This window comes from Drosophila takahashii, unplaced genomic scaffold, assembly GCF_030179915.1.
Source record: "Drosophila takahashii strain IR98-3 E-12201 unplaced genomic scaffold, DtakHiC1v2 scaffold_100, whole genome shotgun sequence".
Taxonomy (NCBI): domain Eukaryota; kingdom Metazoa; phylum Arthropoda; class Insecta; order Diptera; family Drosophilidae; genus Drosophila; species Drosophila takahashii.
Window position 1 is genome coordinate 1 of NW_027221616.1, and position 12,408 is coordinate 12,408.

Sequence of the window (12,408 nt, forward strand, 5' to 3'; positions counted from 1 at the left end):
ATGTTCGGACTTAGAATATTTTTTACTCGTCAGTAATAGGATGATGATTCTGTTGGCTACCTTAAGAGGTACTAACTTGCATATGTCTCTTACTTGTATGTTCGGACTTAGAATATTTTTATACACGTCACTAATAGGATGACGATTCAGTTTTCTACCTTAAGAGGTACATATACTTGCATATGTCTCTTACTTGTATGTTCGGACTTAGAATATTTTTATACACGTCACTAATAGGATGACGATTCAGTTGGCTACCTTAAGAGGTACATATACTTGCATATGTCTCTTATTTGCATGTTCGGACTTAGAATATTTTTATACGCGTCACTAATAGGATGACGATTCAGTTGGCTACCTTAAGAGGTACATATACTTGCATATGTCTCTTATTTGTATGTTCGGACTTAGAATATTTTTATACACGTCACTAATAGGATGACGATTCAGTTGGCTACCTTAAGAGGTACATATACTTGCATATGTCTCTTACTTGTATGTTCGGACTTAGAATATTTTTATACACGTCACTAATAGGATGACGATTCAGTTGGCTACCTTAAGAGGTACATATACTTGCATATGTCTCTTACTTGTATGTTCGGACTTAGAATATTTGTATACACGTCACTAATAGGATGACGATTCAGTTGGCTACCTTAAGAAGTACATATACTTGCATATGTCTCTTATTTGCATGTTCGGACTTAGAATATTTTTATACGCGTCACTAATAGGATGACGATACATATGGCTACCATTGTTAAATATATTTAAATAAAATTTATTTAAATATAATTATTATTTTATATATATATATTTTATATATATATATATATTCTGACTTAAAAAAGCCAAACAAAATAAACACAATTAAATTTATGTTTATTATCGAATCATCAAGCAAAGGATAAGCTTCAGTGGATCGCAGTATGGCAGCTGCTCAACCACTTACAACACCTTGCCTGTTACAAAAGTCGTTTACAATTGATTCTAGGCTTTGTCATTGTATTAAATAATGCTTTTATATGTAACTAGCGCGGCATCAGGTGATCGAAGATCCTCCCAATTTACTATGTTACAAATTACATTGGCATCACATCCATTGTCGTTTATAAAGTAAATTATAAACTTTAAATGGTTTAGAAGCCATACAATGCAAATTGCCCCTTATTTATCATTGCAGTCCAGCACGGATACGACCTTAGAGGCGTTCAGGCATAATCCAACGGACGTAGCGTCATACCACTGTTCGCTCGAACAAGTATTGTGCCATTGGTCCGTACCTGCGGTTCCTCTCGTACTACGCAGGAATGCTGTCGCAACAACGTTTTGTCATTAGTAGGGTAAAACTAACCTGTCTCACGACGGTCTAAACCCAGCTCACGTTCCCTTGCATGGGTGAACAATCCAACGCTTGGTGAATTTTGCTTCACAATGATAGGAAGAGCCGACATCGAAGGATCAAAAAGCGACGTCGCTATGAACGCTTGGCCGCCACAAGCCAGTTATCCCTATGGTAACTTTTCTGACACCTCTTGTTAAAAACTCTTTAAACCAAAAGGATCGATAGGCCGAGCTTTTGCTGTCCCTGTGTGTACTGAACACCGAGATCAAGTCAGCATTTGCCCTTTTGCTCTATGTGTGGTTTCTGTCCGCACTGAGCTGGCCTTGGGACACCTCCGTTATTATTTGAGAGATGTACCGCCCCAGTCAAACTCCCTACCTGGCAATGTCCTTGAATTGGATCATACCTGAGTAATTGGAGTTATACCAAATTTTCAAATCAAAAATACATAAATGCACCGTTTTATTAAAGAATTTGTTTGCGATTATATAACAAACTCGTGATACTTTGATCAAGAAGCTTGCATCAAAACCCAATACCATAAGATATAATAAATATATCCGTATAATGGCTAGGAAATGATACACGTTCCATTTAATCAAGTAAGTAAGGAAACAATAAGAGTAGTGGTATTTCATTGACGATACCAAACCGAAGTCTAATATCTCCCACTTATTCTACACCTCTTATGTCTCCTTACACTGCCAGATTAGAGTCAAGCTCAAAAGGGTCTTCTTTCCCCGCTAATTATTCCAAGCCCGTTCCCTTGGCTGTGGTTTCGCTAGATAGTAGATAGGGACAGTAGGAATCTCGTTAATCCATTCATGCGCGTCACTAATTAGATGACGAGGCATTTGGCTACCTTAAGAGAGTCATAGTTACTCCCGCCGTTGACCCGCGCTTACTTGAATTTCTTCACTTTGACATTCAGAGCACTGGGCAGAAATCACATTGTGTCAACACCCGCTAGGGCCATCACAATGCTTTGTTTTAATTAGACAGTCGGATTCCCCAAGTCCGTGCCAGTTCTGAATTGATTGTTAATTGATAATCGTTATAATTAATAAGAACTAATTGGTTTGACCCAATTAGTATTCTTAAAAATTTTAGCAAGAAAGTTCCACAATTGGCTACGTAACTAACTATCCGGGGAACAAGTAACTAACATAAATGCTAGAAACTCTATTTACCCAGAACGAGCACATAAACCATGTTATTGTTTCCCAATCAAGCCCGACTATCTCAATCTTCAGAGCCAATCCTTATCCCGAAGTTACGGATCTAATTTGCCGACTTCCCTTACCTACATTATTCTATCGACTAGAGACTCTTCACCTTGGAGACCAGCTGCGGATATTGGTACGGCCTGTTGAGAAGTTTGCGTGTCCCCACCATAAATTTTCAAGGTCCGAGGAGAAAATATCGACACAACAGTATATGTCATGCTCTTCTAGCCCATCTACCATATCTCTCTGCGAAAGACTTCCATGGTAGTACGGCTATAAAACAGAAAAGAAAACTCTTCCGATATCTCTCGACGGCTTCTTTATGGTCGTTCCTGTTGCCAGGATGAGCACGAGGCCCATATTTAATAACAAACGGATACTCAACAGGTTACGGAATTGGAACCGTATTCCCTTTCGTTCAAAATTATTCAAGTATATTATATTAGCTTGATTTGTATATATTGCGTTTTTGGTTTTACTTGAAAATTTTCGGCTTTCGCCTTGAACTTAGGACCGACTAACTCGTGATCAACCACTGTTCACACGAAACCCTTCTCCACTTCAGTCCTCCAAGGTCTCATTCGATTATTTGCTACTACCACCAAGATCTGTACCAATGGCAGCTCCATGCAGGCTTACGCCAAACACTTCTACGCATACCATTGTACCTTCCTACTCACTAAAGTTTCAAAATTTATATCACAAGTAATATAAATCATCTACTTTAGCGGTAATGTATAGGTATACAACTTAAGCGCCATCCATTTTAAGGGCTAGTTGCTTCGGCAGGTGAGTTGTTACACACTCCTTAGCGGATTTCGACTTCCATGATCACCGTCCTGCTGTTTTAAGCAACCAACGCCTTTCATGGTATCTGCATGAGTTGTTAATTTGGGCACCGTAACATTACGTTTGGTTCATCCCACAGCGCCAGTTCTGCTTACCAAAAGTGGCCCACTGGGCACATTATATCATAACCTTAAACTTCATATCAAGAAAGTTAAGGTTCTTACCCATTTAAAGTTTGAGAATAGGTTAAGATCGTTTCGACCCTAAGGCCTCTAATCATTCGCTTTACCAGATAAGATTATTTTATATAATATTAAAATGCACCAGCTATCCTGAGGGAAACTTCGGAAGGAACCAGCTACTAGATGGTTCGATTGGTCTTTCGCCCCTATACTCAATTCTGACAATCGATTTGCACGTCAGAACTGTTTCGGTCTTCCATCAGGGTTTCCCCTGACTTCAACCTGATCAAGTATAGTTCACCATCTTTCGGGTCACAGCATATATGCTCAAGGTACGTTCCAGTTAGAGGCATAAATAATATAAATATCATTATACATAACTATATAGAACGCCCCGGGATTGTGTTAATTAGCTATAAATAGTTAAAAAACTAATCCCATTATTAGTCAAGTTAATTACGCTATTAGGTTTATATCCCAATAACTTGCACATATGTTAGACTCCTTGGTCCGTGTTTCAAGACGGGTCCCGAAGGTATCCTGAATCTTTCGCATTGTTAATCCTACAAGTGCATATAATAAACACAAAAATCAATGATAATCATGCCATTATATAATTCCGAAAAATTAACGCACTGTATTCATATAAATCTATCAGCACTTTATCAAATTAATAACATTTATTCTGTGTTAAAATGCAAGCAATTTAATTTGAATAAACTATAAGTTATATTTTATGATAAATTTGGTATGCTAATAGATTACAATGTCCTTATATGGAAAAAATGCACACTATTATCATAATATTGTTTAAATATTACAATTTTAATGATGAATTTTCCATAACGGATATTCAGGTTCATCGGGCTTAACCTCTAAGCAGTTTCACGTACTGTTTAACTCTCTATTCAGAGTTCTTTTCAACTTTCCCTCACGGTACTTGTTTACTATCGGTCTCATGGTTATATTTAGTTTTAGATGGAGTTTACCACCCACTTAGTGCTGCACTATCAAGCAACACGACTCTTTGGAAACATCATCTAGTAATCATTAACGTTATACGGGCCTGGCACCCTCTATGGGTAAATGGCCTCATTTAAGAAGGACTTAAATCGTTAATTTCTCATACTAGAATATTGACGCTCCATACACTGCATCTCACATTTGCCATATAGACAAAGTGACTTAGTGCTGAACTGATTTCTTTTCGCTCGCCGCTACTAAGAAAATCCTTGTTAGTTTCTTTTCCTCCCCTAATTAATATGCTTAAATTCAGGGGGTAGTCCCATATGAGTTGAGGTTGTATATAACTTTTATTTGCAATTAATTCTTTATATATAATGATAAAACATTTTATTAAATTCGTTTAAAGCTGACGTATATATATATTAATGGCATTTATTTGTAACGAATTAACGAAGAATAATAATATTGTCAACGTTTTTCATATTTCAAATCATTAATAAGAGACAATTCTAGATAATATTTTATGCTAGACATTTCTCAGTATTATTTGATTGAAAAAGAAAATATTCCTCTTCGTTTTTCTCAAAGTTTAATTACTATTGTGAGATAATGTTTTTCATATATTTGTTAATATTATGAATAAAATAATTAAATTATTTTTATCCAATAATATACCATATGCTTATAAAATTTTATTATAAAATTTGTATAAACAACTTAATTAGCATAGTCTTACAACCCTCAACCATATGTAGTCCAAGCAGCACTATAAAATTAATTAAAGTACATAACAGCATGGACTGCGATATGCGTTCAAAATGTCGATGTTCATGTGTCCTGCAGTTCACACGATGACGCACAGTTTGCTGCGTTCTTCATCGACCCATGAGCCGAGTGATCCACCGCTTAGAGTTTTATAATATTGGTTTTAAATTTGGTCAAATATGTTTTTATTGAAAGAAATTAAAAATACACCATTTTACTGGCATATATCAATTCCTTCAATAAATGTATTTATATACCTAAAATAAATGCTGCGAAATGTCTTAGTTTTATATAAACAATATATATCAAAGTATTATTTGTAATGGCATTTGTTTGTTAATATATATTGATAATTTTATATAAAACATTAACCTGAAACCAGGTACAACATTGTATATTTTAGGTTGTTGCATTATCCAATGTATGATCATCATCAAATTAGTTGGCCAATACATCTCGCAACGCGTGTATATTATGGTCCATATACACACAAAAGTTTATAATAAATATATAAAATATATTTTATTATATTAATAATTCGATTTGCTTGTTCGAATTTTATGTTTGTTTCTATTTAATTTATTTGTAATAATATTATATTATTACAATATTTCGATTTGCTTGTTCGAAATTTATTTGATCTTTTACTTTTAAGATCATATTTTTGGTATAATTATTATTATAATTATTATGTATATATATATATATATTGGTAATTTGTATTAAATTTGTATTAACAAATTTTTTTATTAACGGTAAGGATATTATACAATAATGATCCTTCCGCAGGTTCACCTACGGAAACCTTGTTACGACTTTTACTTCCTCTAAATAATCAAGTTCGGTCAACTTTTGCGAAACAACCGTAACACACAAGGCGTCACAGTGATCACGTCCGGAGACCTCACTAAATAATTCAATCGGTAGTAGCGACGGGCGGTGTGTACAAAGGGCAGGGACGTAATCAATGCGAGTTAATGACTCACACTTACTGGGAATTCCAAGTTCATGTGAACAGTTTCAGTTCACAATCCCAAGCATGAAAGTGGTTCAGCGGTTTACCCGGACCTCTCGGTCTAGGAAATACACGTTGATACTTTCATTGTAGCGCGCGTGCAGCCCAGGACATCTAAGGGCATCACAGACCTGTTATTGCTCAATCTCATTATTGCTAGACGCAATTTGTCCATTTAAGAAGCTAGTGTCCTTATAATGGGACAAACCAACAGGTACGGCTCCACTTATATAAACACATTCAAACACAATAAACATTTTACTGCCACCATGAATGAAGGCTATATAAGCTTCAACACCATAATCCTGAAGATATCTATTTAATATATTTGAGTCTCGTTCGTTATCGGAATTAACCAGACAAATCACTCCACGAACTAAGAACGGCCATGCACCACCACCCATAGATTCGAGAAAGAGCTATCAATCTGTCTTACACACTTATGTTCGGACCTGGTAAGTTTTCCCGTGTTGAGTCAAATTAAGCCGCAGGCTCCACTCCTGGTGGTGCCCTTCCGTCAATTCCTTTAAGTTTCAGCTTTGCAACCATACTTCCCCGGAGCCCAAAAGCTTTGGTTTCCGGGAAGCGACTGAGAGAGCCATAAAAGTAGCTACACCCAATTGCTAGCTGGCATCGTTTATGGTTAGAACTAGGGCGGTATCTGATCGCCTTCGAACCTCTAACTTTCGTTCTTGATTAATGAAAACATCTTTGGCAAATGCTTTCGCTTAAGTTAGTCTTACGACGGTCCAAGAATTTCACCTCTCGCGTCGTAATACTAATGCCCCCAAACTGCTTCTATTAATCATTACCTCTTGATCTGAAAACCAATGAAAGCAGAACAGAGGTCTTATTTCATTATCCCATGCACAGAATATTCAGGCATTTGAAGCCTGCTTTAAGCACTCTAATTTGTTCAAAGTAATTGTACCGGCCCACAATAACACTCGTTTAAGAGCACTAATGCAGGTTTTTAAATAGGAGGAACATATGAAAAAATACAAGTATTTAAACACATATAAGAACTCCACCGGTAATACGCTTACATACATAAAGGTATAGTACTAACCACAATTGTAAGTTGTACTACCCGTATGAAGCACAAGTTCAACTACGAACGTTTTAACCGCAACAACTTTAATATACGCTATTGGAGCTGGAATTACCGCGGCTGCTGGCACCAGACTTGCCCTCCAATTGGTCCTTGTTAAAGGATTTAAAGTGTACTCATTCCAATTACAGGGCCTCGGATATGAGTCCTGTATTGTTATTTTTCGTCACTACCTCCCCGAGCTGGGAGTGGGTAATTTACGCGCCTGCTGCCTTCCTTAGATGTGGTAGCCGTTTCTCAGGCTCCCTCTCCGGAATCGAACCCTGATTCCCCGTTACCCGTTGCAACCATGGTAGTCCTAGATACTACCATCAAAAGTTGATAGGGCAGACATTTGAAAGATCTGTCGTCGGTACAAGACCATACGATCTGCATGTTATCTAGAGTTCAACCAATATAACGATCTTGCGATCGCTTGGTTTTAGCCTAATAAAAGCACATGTCCCATAAGGTTCATGTTTTAATTGCATGTATTAGCTCTAGAATTACCACAGTTATCCAAGTAACTGTTAACGATCTAAGGAACCATAACTGATATAATGAGCCTTTTGCGGTTTCACTTTTAATTCGTGTGTACTTAGACATGCATGGCTTAATCTTTGAGACAAGCATATAACTACTGGCAGGATCAACCAGAATAATGTTTTCGTTCATATTTCATTCATATTTTTTGAATAGAAATTAGTAATATAAATATAATAGATTTTATTTCCATTTTATATGTTCGGTTTTTCTTAAATATTGATTTTAATTCAATATTTTTTTTTTGCTTTGTGAAATAATTCTATTTTAATTCGAATACGGCCATTTTTATATGGCATTCGTATACGTTCTTTAATTTTTACTTGTTTCGCCACTAATATAACAAGTTTATAATTGATGTTAAAGAAAAAGTACAACTTTTTTATAACACAATTTTCAATATATATTGTTCTTTCTATAAGTTTTTATTATATTATATATACATATTTCATTCTAAAATATCATTTTTGTTCAACATACATAATTATTGTATCCACACATGTACAATTTTTGTTTAACCAATATAAATATTGAGTTAAATCATTTGCATTTTGATGATAAATTTAAAATTTATCTTTTCCATATAACTCTCTGGTAATATATGATATAAAACCGAGCGCATATGAAATTATTTTGATCACTAATATTGCAATTATATTTTATTATAATGCTTTTTGTAAACACATTGTACCGGCAAGCGATACTCTGTGCCCAAACGACAGGGGATATAATAATTTAATATAAATTATCATATATACCTGCCACCAAAGATTAACGATAAAAGTCGGAAACAATTTGTTATTCTATATATAATAGAAACTTGACCTCTGTTTCACCTTATTATCATGGGTTTATAATATTAACCGCGTAGCCAAGTCTTAATTTCATTTAAGAAACAAATTTATACGGATAATATTTTGATTTTAATATATGTTGTTCTATTGATAACAAAAGTATATATTATAATATATTTTGTTCAATAGTAGATGGACTACTTACTGTACCATCCTTATTTTTATTATTATTGATATACATTATATTGACAACAGCATATGATATTCATATGGTTTGTTCAATAATTAATTGGTGGACAACCACTGACCATCCTATAGTAGTTTTTGGCCACGACGTCTAAATATCGAAATTATTTAATTCCGTTTGCCACCCATACGATAGATATTAACTATCTATAATAATAATGTGTACGCATAAAATATTATATGTATATATATAGACCAACAGACAAGCACTTCACCCTATAGTAGTTTTTGGCCACGACGTCTATATATCGGGCATATTTAATTCTCTTTGCCACCCAACCAAAGATATTCACTTTTTTATATAAAGTATTATTTGATCATATTAATATAACCAATTATTTCTGCCATATTCATATAATTTCTTTATGAATTATTTTTTGGTCATATCCATATAATCTATATGCCGTATCCATATAATGAATACGGCATATCCATACAACTAGCCATATTTGTATGTCAATGTATATTTTATTATACATTTTTTTTCTTTATACATATAATATGGTATTTCCATATCGCTATAATTGAATTATATGTATAAGATATCATTTATATATAGCATTGCCAAAATAATATGATAAACATAAATTTTGAACAATACGGCCGGTCGGCGAGCACTGCCTCCCTATATATGTTTTTGGCCACGACGTCTAAATATTGGGTATTTTTCGTACTGCGGCCCCGGTGTATGTAAATTGGGCATATTTCGTACTGATGCCAACATATCTATATGACTCATTATTTTCTTCCATATCAATATAACTTCTTTTATTTCCATATTCAAGTAATTTCTTTATTTGCCATATCAATATAAAATATTTTTTGGTCATATTTATATAATCTATATGCCGTATCCATATAATGAATACGGCATATCCATACAACTAGCCATATTTGTATGTCAATGTATATTTTATTATACATTTTTTTTCTTTATACATATAATATGGTATTTCCATATCGCTATAATTGAATTATATGTATAAGATATCATTTATATATAGCATTGCCAAAATAATATGATAAACATAAATTTTGAACAATACGGCCGGTCGGCGAGCACTGCCTCCCTATATATGTTTTGGCCACGACGTCTAAATATTGGGTATTTTTCGTACTGCGGCCCCGGTGTATGTAAATTGGGCATATTTCGTACTGATGCCAACATAATACTAAGACTCAATATTTTCTTCCATATCAATATAACTTCTTTTATAACAATATTCTATTAATATCTTTATTTTCGATATCTATATAAAAAACTTATTCGGCATATTTATATAATCTAAATGCCGTATCGATATAATGACTAAGGAATATCCATACACCTAGCGATTTTTGTATGTCAATGTATATTTTATGTTACTTTTTTTTTCTTTTTACATATAATATGGTATTTCCATATCGCTATAATTGAATTATATGTATAAGATATCATTTATATATAGCATTGCCAAAATAATATGATAAACATAAATTTTGAACAATACGGCCGGTCGGCGAGCACTGCCTCCCTATATATGTTTTTGGCCACGACGTCTAAATATTGGGTATTTTTCGTACTGCGGCCCCGGTGTATGTAAATTGGGCATATTTCGTACTGATGCCAACATATCTATATGACTCATTATTTTCTTCCATATCAATATAACTTCTTTTATTTCCATATTCAAGTAATTTCTTTATTTGCCATATCAATATAAAATATTTTTTGGTCATATTTATATAATCTATATGCCGTATCCATATAATGAATACGGCATATCCATACAACTAGCCATATTTGTATGTCAATGTATATTTTATTATACATTTTTTTTCTTTATACATATAATATGGTATTTCCATATCGCTATAATTGAATTATATGTATAAGATATCATTTATATATAGCATTGCCAAAATAATATGATAAACATAAATTTTGAACAATACGGCCGGTCGGCGAGCACTGCCTCCCTATATGTTTTTGGCCACGACGTCTAAATATTGGGTATTTTTCGTACTGCGGCCCCGGTGTATGTAAATTGGGCATATTTCGTACTGATGCCAACATATCTATATGACTCATTATTTTCTTCCATATCAATATAACTTCTTTTATTTCCATATTCAAGTAATTTCTTTATTTGCCATATCAATATAAAATATTTTTTGGTCATATTTATATAATCTATATGCCGTATCCATATAATGAATACGGCATATCCATACAACTAGCCATATTTGTATGTCAATGTATATTTTATTATACATTTTTTTTCTTTATACATATAATATGGTATTTCCATATCGCTATAATTGAATTATATGTATAAGATATCATTTATATATAGCATTGCCAAAATAATATGATAAACATAAATTTTGAACAATACGGCCGGTCGGCGAGCACTGCCTCCCTATATATGTTTTTGGCCACGACGTCTAAATATTGGGTATTTATCGTACTGCGGCTCCGGTGTATGTAAATTGGGCATATTTCGTACTGATGCCACCATATCCATATAACTTATTTTTTGTTCTATATCTATATAATTAATTTTTTTCCATACCTATAACTATTAAACTATTTTTTTCCATATCCATATTTGAACTTATTATTTTTCCATATCCATATAACTCGTTTTTCCATATCCACACTAGAATTTAGTATTTATCCCATATCCATATAATCATTATTTACCATATCAATATAAATAATATTTTTCCATATTCATACTAGAACTTATTATTTCTTTAATATTCATATAACTCAATATTTTTTCATATCCATACTAGAACTTATTCTTTTTCCCATATCCATACTAGAACTTATAAATTATCCCATATTCATATAACTAATTTTTTTCATATCCATACTAGAACTTATTTTTTGCCATATCTCTATAACAATCATTTTATTCCATATCCATACTAGAACTTATTATTTCTTAAATATCCATATAACTTATATTTTTCCATATCCATACCAGAACTTTTTATTTCCCATATCCATAGAACTAATTTTTTTCATATCCATACTAGAACCTAATTTTTCTTCCTATATCCATATAACTTATTATTTACTATTACAATATAATTAATTTTTTCCATATCCATACTAGAGCTTATTATCTCTTCAATATCCATAAAACTCAATATTTTTCATATCCATACTAGAACTGATTATTTTTCCCATATCCATACTAGAACTCAGTATTCTTCCCATATCCATACTACAACTTAGTATTTTCCCATATCCATATAACTCATTATTTAGCATATCAATATAACTAATTTTTTTCCATATCCATACTAGAACTTATTATTTCTTTAATATCCATATAACTCAATATTTTTTTATATCCATACTAGAACTTATATTTTTTCCCATATCCATACTAGAACTTATAAATTTTCCCATATTCATATAACTAATTTTTTTCATATCCATACTAGAAC

General features: G+C 33.1%; 3 non-coding genes across 3 annotated transcripts; all 3 read right to left on the reverse strand.

Moving 5' to 3' along the window:
- Positions 1-891: 891 nt before the first annotated feature.
- Positions 892-4,848, reverse strand: LOC138913966 (large subunit ribosomal RNA). Its single transcript, XR_011419863.1, has one exon. It is a non-coding gene; the product is annotated as a large subunit ribosomal RNA (ribosomal RNA).
- A 398-nt stretch (positions 4,849-5,246) lies between these two features.
- On the reverse strand, positions 5,247-5,425 carry LOC138913958 (5.8S ribosomal RNA). Its single transcript, XR_011419855.1, has one exon. It is a non-coding gene; the product is annotated as a 5.8S ribosomal RNA (ribosomal RNA).
- Positions 5,426-6,048: 623 nt separating this feature from the next.
- Positions 6,049-8,041, reverse strand: LOC138913964 (small subunit ribosomal RNA). The gene has a single exon (XR_011419861.1). It is a non-coding gene; the product is annotated as a small subunit ribosomal RNA (ribosomal RNA).
- Positions 8,042-12,408: the final 4,367 nt, after the last annotated feature.